The following is a 14,162-nucleotide window of genomic DNA, read 5'->3' on the forward strand; positions in this document are numbered from 1 at the left end:
GTCAAGCGCGCGAGATTGAACGCGCTGACCCACGAATATGAGTTGTTTCGCATGTTATCGAGCGAATCAATATGTGATATGCAAAAGCGATTGACTCATATTATTAACGATTTAGTTGCTCTCGATAAATCATTTGCTAGAGGTGAACTAACTAATAAAGTTTTGCGTTGTCTTGACAGGAAATGGCAACCAAAGGTGACTGCAATTGTTGAGTCTAAAGATTTGGACGCTATGCCTTTAGCTACTTTATTTGGAAAGCTTCAAGAGCACGAAATGGAGCTGGGTCGCTTGACTATGAACGAAGAATCAGACCGATTAATTAGGGGTGATTCAGCATTAAGTGTTGAGTTTCAAAAAGCGGCTATTCTAACCGCGACACCTATTCAACCCCCCCTTCTAGGTGTATTGTAACCACTGATACGTAACATGAAAACCTTGTTCAACCAACCATTCTGCATCCGCATACCAGATGTATCTTTGTTTTCTACCTTGGAACTTGGCCAACCGAGCTTCTTGGAGAATGGGAGAGTAATAGGGGTCACCTCGGTTCTTTCTTCCACCTTGAGTAGAAGAGGAACTTTTTTCCCCGCCTCTGGCACGTTTGGCACTATGCTTCACTCTCATATTACGTGGTTCACTCATACTTTCAATTATAACACTGATTTAATCGATTCAATAATAAATTTTCCGGATTTGGGGTTTAGGGTTTCTAAAGGGGAAATGGTGAAGGATTCAGATTTGTATAGATTGAGGATTGTAGGTAGATGAAACTATGAGAGAATATGCGTAATAGCTATTGATTTGGGTAGGAGCACTCAATTTTTGAGACTTGATTCAGAAGGGGGAAGAAAAGGGCATTTAGGGTTCTAAGTGAAAATGACCTAAAATGACACTTAAAACTGATATAATACTGTCGTTAATCGATGATCTGCAATGGTTAATAGATTAACCAACTTAAAATTTTCTCACTTTTAAACTTTTGATCCTAGATAATCGATTAATTAACACGATAATCGATTAAACAAATTAAAAATTTCATATTTTCAAAATATTGAGCCCATGTAACTGATTAAAGCGTGTGTTAATCGATTAAAGCACAAAACAATCGAGAGTATGCAATAGTGTTATTGCTAAGACACAAACCTAAAAGGTTTTGACACACTAAGGAAGTATAGACACATTCATGAAGATAGTCTAAATAAGGAAGCATACATCCATAACAAATATCATTCATAAGCATATATTTAAGATCAAGCAAAGACACATAATTACCCAAAAGCAAGTTAGTTTAGATATTTTTCATCAAGTATGTCAAGTTCTCTGCGCAACACAAAGAGTGTATCCCGTGGAAGGGGCTTGGTGAAAATATCTCCCAATTGCTTTGAGGTTTCAACAAATTCAAGTATGTAGTCACCTTTCTATACATTATCTCTTATAAAATGATGTCTAATCTCTATATGCTTAGTTCTAGAATGCATAATAGGATTCTTTGATAGATTTATGCCACTAGTGTTATTGCATTTGATTGGTATTTTTACAAGTTTTAAGCCAAAGTATGATAGTTGCTGATTCATCAATAATATCTGAGCGCAACACACACCGACGACAATATATGCCACTTTGGCGGTAGACAAAGCAATACATGCTTGCTTCTTACTATGCCATGATACTAAGAAGCTTCCCAAGAGATGGCAAGTCCCGCTAGTACTTTTCCTTTCCAACTTGCATCCTGCAAAGTCAGAATCAAAATATCCTATTAGGGACAACAAAACATCCTAGGATACCATAAACTCATAGACAATGTTCTTTTAAGATACTTCATAACTCGTTTTACAGCACTAAAATGAGATTCCTTAGGTGAGGCTTTGTATCTTGCATACATACATACACTAAACATTATATCGGGGAGAATAGAAGTTAGATAAAGTATTGAACCAATTACCCCACGATACGTTTTTACCTTTATTGCTTTACCTTCTTCATCCTTGTTGAGATAGAAGGATAGTGCCATGGGTATTGTTGCTTCTTTACATTTATCAATCTCGAACTTTTGCAGTAGTACCTTGCAATATTTTGTCTGGTGAATGAATATCTCATTGCTCATCTGCTTTTGCAGTAGTTCCGAGAAAGAATGTCAGCTCGCCCATCATCGACATTTCAAACTCCCCTTTCATAAGATCAGAAAACTCCTTACAAAGTAAATCATTAGTAGCACCTAATATTATATCATCTCCATAAATCTGTCTTAACAAAACATTACTTTCTGATTTTAATATAAAGAGAGTTGTATCAACTTTGCCCCTTTCAAAATCCTTCTCTAATAGAAAACTACTCAATCTATCATACCAAGCTCTAGGAGCTTGCTTTAGACCATATAGCGCGTTTTTGAGTTTATATACATGATTAGGGAATTTATAATTTTCAAAGCTGGGTGGCTGATTTACATATACCTCTTCCTGAATATAGCCATTCAAAAAAGCACTCTTTACATCCATTTGAAAGAGTTTGAATTTAATTATCGATACAAAGGCTAGTAACATTCGGATAGCCTCCAACCTTGCAACAAGGGCGTATGTTTCATTAAATTCGATGCCTTCTTCTTGATTATACTCTTTGGCTACTAGACATACCTTATTTCATATAATAAAACCAAATTTGTCCAATATATTTTTAAAGACCCATTTAGTTTCGATTATAGGATGATATTTAGGTTTAGGGACCAAGTCCCATACGTTATTACGCTGAAACTGGTGTATCTCTTCTTGCATAACTATTCCCTACTGTTCATCCTTTATGGCCTCATTTATGGTCTTAGGCTCAACTTGAGACACAAATGCTACAGAATTACAAAAGTTTTGCAGAGAGTTACGGGTTACCACTCCCGTTGAGATATCACCTATAACCTTGTCGAGTAGATGATTTTTCTTTGTCTTCCACACCATTAGCATTTCTTGATGATCTGAATTTCTTTCCTGATCATCCTGAGCCTCCTTCTTGATTTCCATGTTCTTTGTGTATGCATCTTCCAGGGCACCTAAAACATCGTCACACAAAACCTTCCACTTTTTCCGGAGAAAATTCATCAAATTTTACATGGACAGACTCTTCAATATGCATGATATATTTATTAAAGACTCGATATGCTTTACTATGAATGGAGTACCCCAAAAATATTCCCTCGCCAACTTTCGAATCAAATTTTCCTAGTAATCTTTTACCATTATTCAATATGAAGTATTTACATCCAAAAGCATTTAAGTGTGAGATATTAGGTTTTTGGCCTTTTAGTAATTCATACGACATTTTTAAGAGTGTAGACCTATGTAGTACTCAATTTATTATATAGCAAGCAGTATGCACTGTATCGGCCCAAAATACTTAGGGACCTTGCTTTCATTTAGCATTGTCCTAGTTAACTTTTCTAATAATCGATTGCTCATTTCAACAACTCCATTTTGTTGAGGGGTTCAAGGAGCCGAATACTGATGTAGGATCCCATGCTTCTCGCAAAAAGTTTCGAATAGGTGGTTTTCAAATTCTCCACCATGATTTCTGTGAACATAAACTATCTTGTGATCAAATTGGTTTTGTAGCTGTTTGACCAGATTTTTAAAAGACTTAAAAGCATCACTTTTTAGAGCAAGAAACAAAGTCAATGTATATCTAGAGAAATCATCAACAATTACCAACGCATAGTAGCTACCAGCAAAGCTCATTATTTGTGATGGTCCAAAAAATCCAAATGGAGTAACTCCAAAGGTTTTGTTGTGGATATCACATTTTTTGACAAAAATAAACTCTTTACTTGTTTACACTTTTGACAATTGTCACAAGAGTCTTTTGATTTGAAATCAAGCTTTGGTAGTCCTGCAACTAAATCATGTGATGATAACTTAGCTAGATGCTTTAAATGGACATGTTCTACCCGTTTGTGCTACAGCCAAATGTCACTCTTTTTAGTGATAAAACATTTTGAGAACAAAGTGGTGACATCATCCAAATCGATCATATAGATGTTGTTTATTCGATCATATAGAACAAAGTGGTGACATCATCCAAACATTTTGAGAACAAAGTGGTCACTCTTAACATTATTATTTACCCCGTCACAAATGATGCAACAATTTGAGCCGAAAGATACCTTATTACCTTTGTCGCACAACTGGCTAATGCTTAGTAGGTTGTGTTCTAGTCCTTCAACATACAACACGTTCTCTATTATGGCTTGTGAGGCATTTCTAATCCTTTCGACACCTAGTATCCTTCATCTATTGTTGTCTCCATAAGTGACATAACCTTTACCATTTAGTGAGAGATCCAAGAAATTTGATCTGTCACCCATCATATGCCTCGAACATTCACTGTCCAAGTACTAGTGATGTCCCTAAGTCTGAAGGCTTACATGCAAAACAATTTACTTGCCTTGTTTAGGTACCCAAGTTATATTGGGTCCTTTCTTGTTAGTAATCAAGGAGTCTTTCACTTTTTGCATCCATACATATTTGCCACTATGCACTCCATATTTTCTAATCTAGCATGATATAAATGTCTGACCATATTACAACAATAAAATCAAGTAGGCATGTTATAATTAGACCTATTATGCATATGAGCTACTTGTCTTCTATATGGTTTTCTTCTATTCTTTGGTTTATAGCCTAGACGTCCATGATGACCTACATTTCTAGATGCAACAAGTAGGTTTTTCAGATTATAACTACTATATGTGAACTTTGCTAATTTATCATTTAAATCATAAATTTCAGCATTCAAAACATCGCATTGATCACATATAGGAGTATCAATTAATCTAGTGGCACAACTACATGAGGCAGAAGAGTAAATAAGATCTAGAGTCTCATTTTCTAATTTTAATTCATTCAATTCCTCTTACATTTTAGTTACTTTACTTTCATCCAACACGATGACTCGTTTCCTATCTATATTTACTTTAACTAGTTTCTTTAGCTCCTCATGTAACTCAACAAATGCACTATACCATTCATTGTAAGTATGAGACTCATTGGAACACTAAGAAGAGTCAGTATAGTATACCTCACTCGTGTCATCCGCATCAGTTGTGCTACTAATTTCTTGAGTATTTGCCCTCAAGCATAATTTGGCAGTCTCCTCTTCATCAGATGTGCTACTTGTTGTTTCGTCCTTTGGTACATCCCATATTATGTAGGCATTGTTGAATTTAAAGTCATGGGGTTGCTCTTATTATGTTCAAACTTCTTGAGGTGACTCGGGCAATGATATTTCATATGGCCCAGTTTGCCACACTCATGGCAAATTAGGTGATCTTTGGGAACTCTTCTCTTCTAGTTGAATCACTCGCTTCTTTCTTTTTAAAACGCTTGAACCCTCCTTTCGTGTTGAGGAACTTGCCAAATTTTCTAACTAGGAGAGTCAAGGTTTCATCATCCAATTCAGACTCAGAATCTTCATCATCTCGATCTTCTTGTTGTTGTGACAATGTAGCTTTTAGAGAGATTCCCTTTTTCTTCCTGTCTGAATCTTCATGCATTATTAAGTGTCCCATCTCCATTTCATGCTCTAGAGTTTGCCGAAGAGAGTTGCTAGAGGCATTGTGTCTAAGTCTTTCGACTCCATTATTGTCGTTACCTTGGGCTGCCATTTCCTATCAAGGCAATGCAATAATTTGTTAGTAAGTTCACCAATAGCAAAACTCTTATCTAAAGCAATTAAGTGATTAACAATATGAGTGAATCTTTTCTACATTTCATTTATCGATTCATTTGGAAACATACGAAACATCTCATATTCATATGTTAACGCATTCAATCTTGCGCGCTTAACCTCACTTGTGCCTTCGTGGGTTACTTGCAAAGTATCCCACATTTCTTTTGCATTTAGGCACTATGAAACCCTAAAGAATTCATCGGATGATAAGGCAGAGTTTATTATGTTCTTTGCCGTGAGATTATGCTGGACTTTACGTTTCTCATCATCATTCTATAATCCTTTTGGTTTTTCTTTAGGCTCACCATCACCAAGTGTAGTGGAATAAAAAGCCCATTGACAACAGAGTCCTAAATCTCCATGTTGATTGCCTCAATAACGATTCACATGCGCACCTTCCAGTAGGCGTACCCCTCGCCACTGAAAATCGGAGGGCGGTTGATGGATGCACCATCACTGCCAAAAGGGTTAGTGAAACCCATAGTGATTAATCTCTAGGATCAACAAATTAAGCGGCGAAGCTAGCACCTTCGTACTAGCTCTGATACCACTTATTTGGTACTAGTGAGGTAAGAATATACCTAGGGGGGGGGGTGAATAGGTGTAGCAGATCATTAATCCCGCTTTTCCGATTTTTGCGTAGAATACAAAGGTGTTGCAGTTAATCGATTATCAATAGGGTTAATCGATTAATGACAAATGATTTAATCGATTATGGTTAGCTTGTTAATCGATTATACTGATTGTTAGTTCTTTGAAAAATAGACTTTTCTTACGTGAAAACAATGATGAGTTCTAATCTTTACTATCCTAAATTGATTCTTGATTATTAACAGATTAACATCAATTACCACTTAATCACAAAATGCAAATAAACTTAAAGAGCAAGTAAAGATAGAATCGTAAAGAGAAGGGAAAGAGAAAATGTGCCCGAGGATTTTTATCCTAGTTTGTTTGCGGGTCCACTTGCAAACTACATCCAGGTATCCCGGTTGATCTGTGAGATTTTTCTTCACTATCAGAAATGTATATTCATTTTCAATCACACTTCCAATAACCCTCTTCCAATAACCCTAGTAGAAACTTCATTCTTCAATCTGTTGAGCCTGGAAGCTCGGTTTGACCATTATCTATGCCTACTTGGATACCACATTGTTCACAAAAATTGGCCCCAACCGAAACTATCACTCGATTCAAGACTCCATGCCTTGTGAACACAACCAATTATCTACTTGTGGTGATACCACAAACCATGAGAATTATACTCGAATAACAGAAAATTAGTTGAGTTAGTTTGCACATGAAATTGTGCGGATAGAGACTTTGAGTTTGGCTCTATAACCCTTGACAGAAGTTCTCACAAATAGCCCTAAAAACTAAATGTGGAAATCATGCAAGGTATTTCAATTGAATGAAAATTTTCAGCACATTAAAAAAGACTTTCTCTCTTTTGTCTCTCTTTTGTCTCTATTTTCTCTCTTGCAAAAGAATACAATAAAAACTTCTCAAAGATCAACAAGATAGCCTTGAAAATTAAGCTCTATGAATCTTGACTTATTCTCTCTCTCTCTCTCTCTCTCTCTCTCTCTCTCTATGTTGAAAGTTTGAAATCTTCATCTTCAAAAAAACTGATTTGTTCTGTTTAAAATAACAGCTTTTATTTACAACTGATTGCAACTGACATTAATCGATGATATGGCATGTTAATTGATTAACGTGTTTCTTAAAAAATAGTTTTTCAATTATGACTTAATCGATTAGTAACTTGCTTAATCGATTAATAAGCAGAAATCCTGGGAGGTTAGCTATTGTAACCCCTTTTAATCGAATATACTTTTCCTTAATCAATTAACGAATTTCAACAAGACTTAACCGATTATCAAATGAGTTAATCGATTAAAATGTTTGAAAATGGTTTTTCTTAACTATATGGTAAACACCCTATATGATGAAAGAGCATGCAACATGATTTTTGAAATGATTGATTCCTTTATGCACAAAGCCATGTATGCCTAAAGCAAATTCATCAATCTTACTTATCATATATATATGTATGTAGATGAGATGCCTCAACCTATATTATTTTCATTTTAGACTTTATGTGACACTTCCATCTTGGGTTTATCTAACCTAGACTCAATACTAGGCAAGCATCTTAGGACTCTATAAAAACAATCCTAAGGTTTATGACGTTGACCTTAAGTTTTCGGTATGTTGTTTGTTGTGATGTCCAAGTCTTCAAGCTTCCATATAGCTCCTTGTCTTCATCAAAACTTAGTAGGTCAGTCATGATGGTATCCTTTGACTATTTTCCATTTCACCGAGGAAATTCTAAAGGTCGTGAATGGCATTGTAACCTCATCAAACAAGTTACTTGCTTATGGAATACTCATATCTCGTATCATTGATCATCTAGAAATAGATACGTCTGATACGCTGATTATCACAACAAACTCTCGTGAGCACTTGATTGGAGATAATCTCATTCCCAAAATGGGAATCTACAAGTATAATAATGCTTGGGAATACTAGGAGGATCACATCACAATCGTGGATTTGGACTTATCTGATGAAGATGTTCCTATGAATGAACTGATTCCAAAGAATCAGGGGGAGGCTTCTGCTATGCCTCAAGAACCATCATTCAGGATAGCTCACTTAGATGCTATGGATTAGAGTCTCAATGCTTGCATTGACACACACTATGAGTCTCTAAGGAACATGCTTCAATCGGGGATTGAGAGGCAAAATGATTGCTTAAATGAAGAAACAATCGTTAAGACTTCCTCATTCAGACCACCCATGACATTATGCATCCGCAAGCAAGACGTCCTCCTTCACCATCTTAGGATTAGTCTAGGAGTGTCTAGCCTATAGGGTGTCATGTTTTGTTGTTTAGTACTTTTTTTGTGGGTCCTGTACTTCCTGTCATTTTGAGCATTGTGTTCCTTTTGCTTGTAATATGCTATCAAACTCTGCTTTTGAAATTGTTTTAAATTTTGCAATTTCATGCTTTGTTGAACAATTGCTAATTATGTTGAATAGTTTATGGATTATGGTTTAATGAGTATCTTGATCATATCTTGTGTGTATGGCATATTTGTTAGATTAATAAATGCTTAACTTGAATATATCAGAATTATTAATCATTCCATAACTGATTGAATATTTACATGCTAGATATGTCATACAAACCTGGTTCATATGTTGTTTTTTTGTCAATTTAATCAATTAGTGCCCTCGATAATCAATTAAATGCAGTTATTTGTGTATCTGTTCAATTCTCTAAACACTAGTTAATCAAATCAAAGCATGTACTTTCTGATTAATTACAGTTTCTTTTCTCAAAATTTTATATCTCTTCTTAATTTTGACCAACTATTATCACTTAATTGTCTACACTTTTTGATAATATCAATAGAGGGAGAAATGTTGTTTTGTCGTTTGATGTGTTTTAGGTTGTTGAGCTTCTGTAAGTTTGCTACCTACTTGTGTGTATTTCACCTCATTTCTTGGTTGAGGGGGATAACAAAGTGAGGGGGAGCAGTACAACTTTGACATTTAACCAACCTAAGTAAACACATGTTGATCATCATCAAGCTTACCAAACAAGGAATTGGTGACGAGTTTGTCATCATCAAAAAGGGGGAGATTGAAAGTGCAAAGATTCAAGACCTGCACATTGAATGCTAACCGAATTTTTGATGAAGCAAACGGACATACAAGAAAGCATGAAGATAGTAAAACAAACAATGAGCTGAAGACTCATAGGTTGTAACTATAGACTTAGAATGTTATTATATTTACTTGTATTAGAAGTCTAAAGATGATTGCCTTAGATTGAGTCTAGGTTAAGTAAACCTAGGTGGAAAGTCTCACAAGAACTAAAATTGAACAAGATTAAAATTGAGACGTAACATCTAGATATCTTATAATAAGTAGGCTCATGCATACACATACATAGTCTTATGCATTAGAGGTATAATATTTTTAAAATCTATGTATAGCATGTGCATATCATATAGGTAGTTTACCATACATCAAAGAAATCTTTTATAAGCCAGTATAATTGATTAAGCAGTTTGTGTAATCAATTATCTATAATTCAGTTACTAACTAATCTGATGTTGTTAGCACGTTAATCGATTAAGACACTATATAATCGATTAAGACGTAACAAAATAATGATTTTTAACAGCCCATTAATCGATTAAGTGGATGAATAATTGATTAATATCAATATGAGTAGGATTAGTATAAATGCTGTAATTCTTGCCAATGTGACATAACTTGCATATTTGGAAAATTGTTAGAGAGCATACATTTTCATAGATTGCATTACAATGAGAAAGTGCATTTAGAAAACCTAGGGAGTGAAAGCATTCTGAATTAGGCTTAGAGGTCAATATTATTGCATGTTGTCTCTAGTTTTCTATGCATTGAATTCTTGCATCTAGTTCTTGATTTCTTTGGGAGATTTGTAAGGAAAATCTTTTTCTGAAAAGATTGTGAATCATATTTTTGAAAACCTAAGGTATTAAATTTCATTTAAAATTAGGTTCTTGTGGATTTTCTGCATTGTATTTTAGATTGAGTTTTCAATTGTTGATTCCGAGAATTAAGTACTCAAGTCAACTTAATACATTTTGTTTGAACAAGGAAGTTGATCTCTTTGTGAATTGTTTCACTATAAGAGAGATCTTGATAATCTTCTCAGAGGCTAAGAGGTCTTAGTTCGAGCGATACTGAGGCTGAGGCCAATCGCAAAAGGATAGGAGATCCTAGTAGGCGATTTAGTTAGGTCAAACCTAGGTTGGCAAGCTCATAAGGGCTAATTAAGGATCAACTTAGTTTTTCTGTTTTTGTAATTGGAAGTATGTTTTTAAACTTACAATTGCAATAGTGAAGAAAAATCTTCCGAGACTAGAAAGGGAGGGCTGGATGTAGTTTGCAGTGGACCGCAAATGAACCGGGATAAAAATTCCTTGTGCACCTCTTTCTATCATAATCTCTTTACTTTTCGTCTGTACTTTGTTGATTAATTGTGTTAATATGAGTTACAGGCTATAATTTGTTTACTATCTTTTTGTAACTTCAATAACCAATTAACTGTGTAAAAATTCGGTAATCGCTAACTTGTTTTGCAAGAAAACAAAGAATAAAGTTGTGCAAGTGTCAGGATAATCGATTATCCACAACCATAATCAATTAAATCTTAGCACTATTTAATCGATTAAAACCAAGCATAATCGATTAACTGCAGTCTGTTTTAGTTTTGCGCAAATATAGGAAAAACGGAGTAAGTGATTCGCGACACCTATTCAATCCCCCTTCTAGGTATATTATGGCTTGTTGATACCCAACAACTTAAACATAATTAAAAGACCTTGGGAAAAAAGTACCTATTCTTAGAAGATTGTACAACATCTATATCTTGATAGCTTGTCTTCTTAAGTCTTCAAGGTCTTCTCTTCTTGTTTTTTTTTCTTGTTATTTTGGTGTCTTCATCAAAATTGTTTCAAGGTCAAGAGCAAGATCTTATTCACAATCTCCCCCTTTTCTATAATGACAAACCAAGATCTTCTTGAGATTTTGATTTTTCTGATTCAACATACATGTTAATCCAATAGATAACTTTAGTAATGGATGGATTTGAATCCATCCATTATATCAAATGTATATACATGAATATATCTATTTGGATGGATATCCAATCTATACAAAAATAAAAACAAAAAAATTAAAAAATGATTTTCTTTGTTTTTCAATTTCATTTAATATTCAAGCAAATCCATCCATGATTCTCAGTCTCACTTTTAATATTTTATTAAGTTGATATCAATTATAGGACATGTCAATGTAGTTAATATTAAAAGTTTATTATTAAGTACATAACATATATATGAATAAGAAAAAAATGTATGCACCTTCAACATATGAGTTTTATACATTATCAATGTAGCATCTATCGTTTATATTTAATCATCATTAACTCTTTAAAAAAAGTAATCCAAATGAATGGTGGATGATGTAGTGGTTATGTATAAATATTTACATTGACAGTGGATAGATTTTATACTATATAAGTATTTGTTAGAAACTTTACAAGCAGAACCTTATATGTCACATGCTTGTAGAATATAAACAAATACTTTTTTAAAAGTTCAAAACAACACTTTTAAAAATAGATTTTTAAATGTGTTTTTTCAGAATGGATTGGATATGCATCCATGAAAGTCCATGAAAAATGAGTCATGCATGGATTGAGATCCATCCATTAAGTTTCAATATGGATGGATTGAAAAACTTAAAATATTGTTTAAATGAATATATATGGATTGATGAAATCCATCCATTAATATCCAAATCTAAATCCACCCATTTGCCACCCTTACCTTTTGACTTCATCAAAAGAAGAAAAAGTTAGATTTCCATAGGCACACCAATATATACATAGAAATGGTACAAAATATATTGACTTATATTAAGGCAATGTTAGAAATATATGAACCATAAACAATATGCTAAATTAAGACAAAATCAACATAAGAAACATAACATCTTAACATTAAACATAAAGAGGTTCATATAAACGTAGCTTCATCAGTTACAACCCAAAATATCAAATACATAGACTTAAACATCATATTACAAACATCGAAGCAACAACTAGACAATCTTCTATGTCCAGCCTCTAGCTCGTCACTATCATCATCGATATCCATGTAGTCCAAATGATTAGATAATCTTCTATGTCCAGCCTGGACTTGTTGGTTTTGAACATCAAAGGCATTCATCCTTGTAGTGATGAAGCCTCGAAGTGAGACCAACTCATCCATAGTCATCTTATTGATATGCATAGAAAAAGATGAGGACGACTCGACATGGAATGGAGAGGGTAAAAGGTTCAGGTTGATCAACATAAGGATTGTTTGTAGGAGTAGCTGATTGATCATTGCAATGTTTGAAATGCCAATCAATCGGGTCTCAAAAGAAGCCCATCTTATGGATCATATCCACATTGATCTTGTTGTCTCTAGCATCAAGATCAATCATAGATTCCCCGATTGTGGAAATACCAATGTGCTTAAGTATGGTGGTTACTAGGATAGCATAAGGTAAGGGGTTGTGTTTTCTTCTAAATGACCACATGTTTCGCATTATCATTATAGCCCAATTCATGGAAATATTATTCTTAATATCATATTGTAGTTGTAGTTCCATATCATTAATTTGAAATGATTGTAAAACTTGGGAACTAAAACGTAGCTAAAAAATAATGCAACAATCACTACAACAGATTTTGTATTTAGTGGAGGTTTTTTATGTGAGTAGTGGAGGTTTTTAACCTCCGCAGTATAAATAGTGGAGGTTTCAAAAACCGCTACAGTTATGACCGCTAGAAGCGTTTTGCGGAGGTTTTAGAAAACCTCCAGTACCTTTAAATTCGCAGCGGTTTATTTGTGGAGGTTTTTGACCTCCACTATTTGAGGAGGTTTTTAACCTACGCTATTTGAGGAGGTTTTGTTAGTGTTTACCATTGAGGCTTTAAACCTCTACTGTTTGAGAATGTTAATTGTGGAGATTTTCAACCCCACTACTTGAAATAACAAATGGAGACATGCTAGAAGGTATTTCAACCTCAATTTAATTTCATAATTTTTACAACTTTAGTGTCATTAATTTGTAATTATTATTTAAATATACAATATTAAATAAAAATGTTCTTAGCAATAATAAAATTTCATTGCAAGTAACCAAGGTAGCGTAATAAAGTTGAAAGAGTTACAGTTCATCATTCGTTATAAATTCAGATACACCATAAAATCTCAAAAAACTAAAAGTAGTCTCATATCATACTTTAAAAACAAAATACATAACAAATATCCTAAATGTTGTTGGCTCCAGATGATCCTCTTTCACCCAAAGGTGTATTAGGCATACTTGCATCATCATTTGCCTGAAATAATAAAAAAAAACATTAATAATTACTGCATCATTATATACTAACTAAGAATATAAAAATAACAACAACACTTCCTTATTTAATGATGAAATCCATAAAACAATCTTAACACTGTAGAGAGTGTACAATACTACATATGTAAAAAGTCTATGTATCAACAATGTCATAGCTGATACCCCAAATTGCACAAATGCTAACGGTGAATACTTCTTGATTTTTATCAACGCATATAAAGACATAACATGCACATTCATGTATAGTTAGACAACAGATTTTGCTAGCTCCTGGTGACAATTTATACTATATCAAACATTGAACAATTTATACTATATCTAACCAGAAATGGAAACTTTCAAAATATCATTATATTCAAACCAGGAAACTCAAACAAACAACCAAAATATTGAATATAATAATGGTACTTGCACATACATGTGTAAAGAAGTTAGACAATCCTTCAGGGATCCCTCCTTCTTTCATTATGATGTAG

The sequence above is a fragment of the Lupinus angustifolius genome, unplaced genomic scaffold (genome assembly GCF_001865875.1).
Source record: "Lupinus angustifolius cultivar Tanjil unplaced genomic scaffold, LupAngTanjil_v1.0 Scaffold_507, whole genome shotgun sequence".
In the NCBI taxonomy this organism is placed as follows: Eukaryota; Viridiplantae; Streptophyta; class Magnoliopsida; order Fabales; family Fabaceae; genus Lupinus; species Lupinus angustifolius.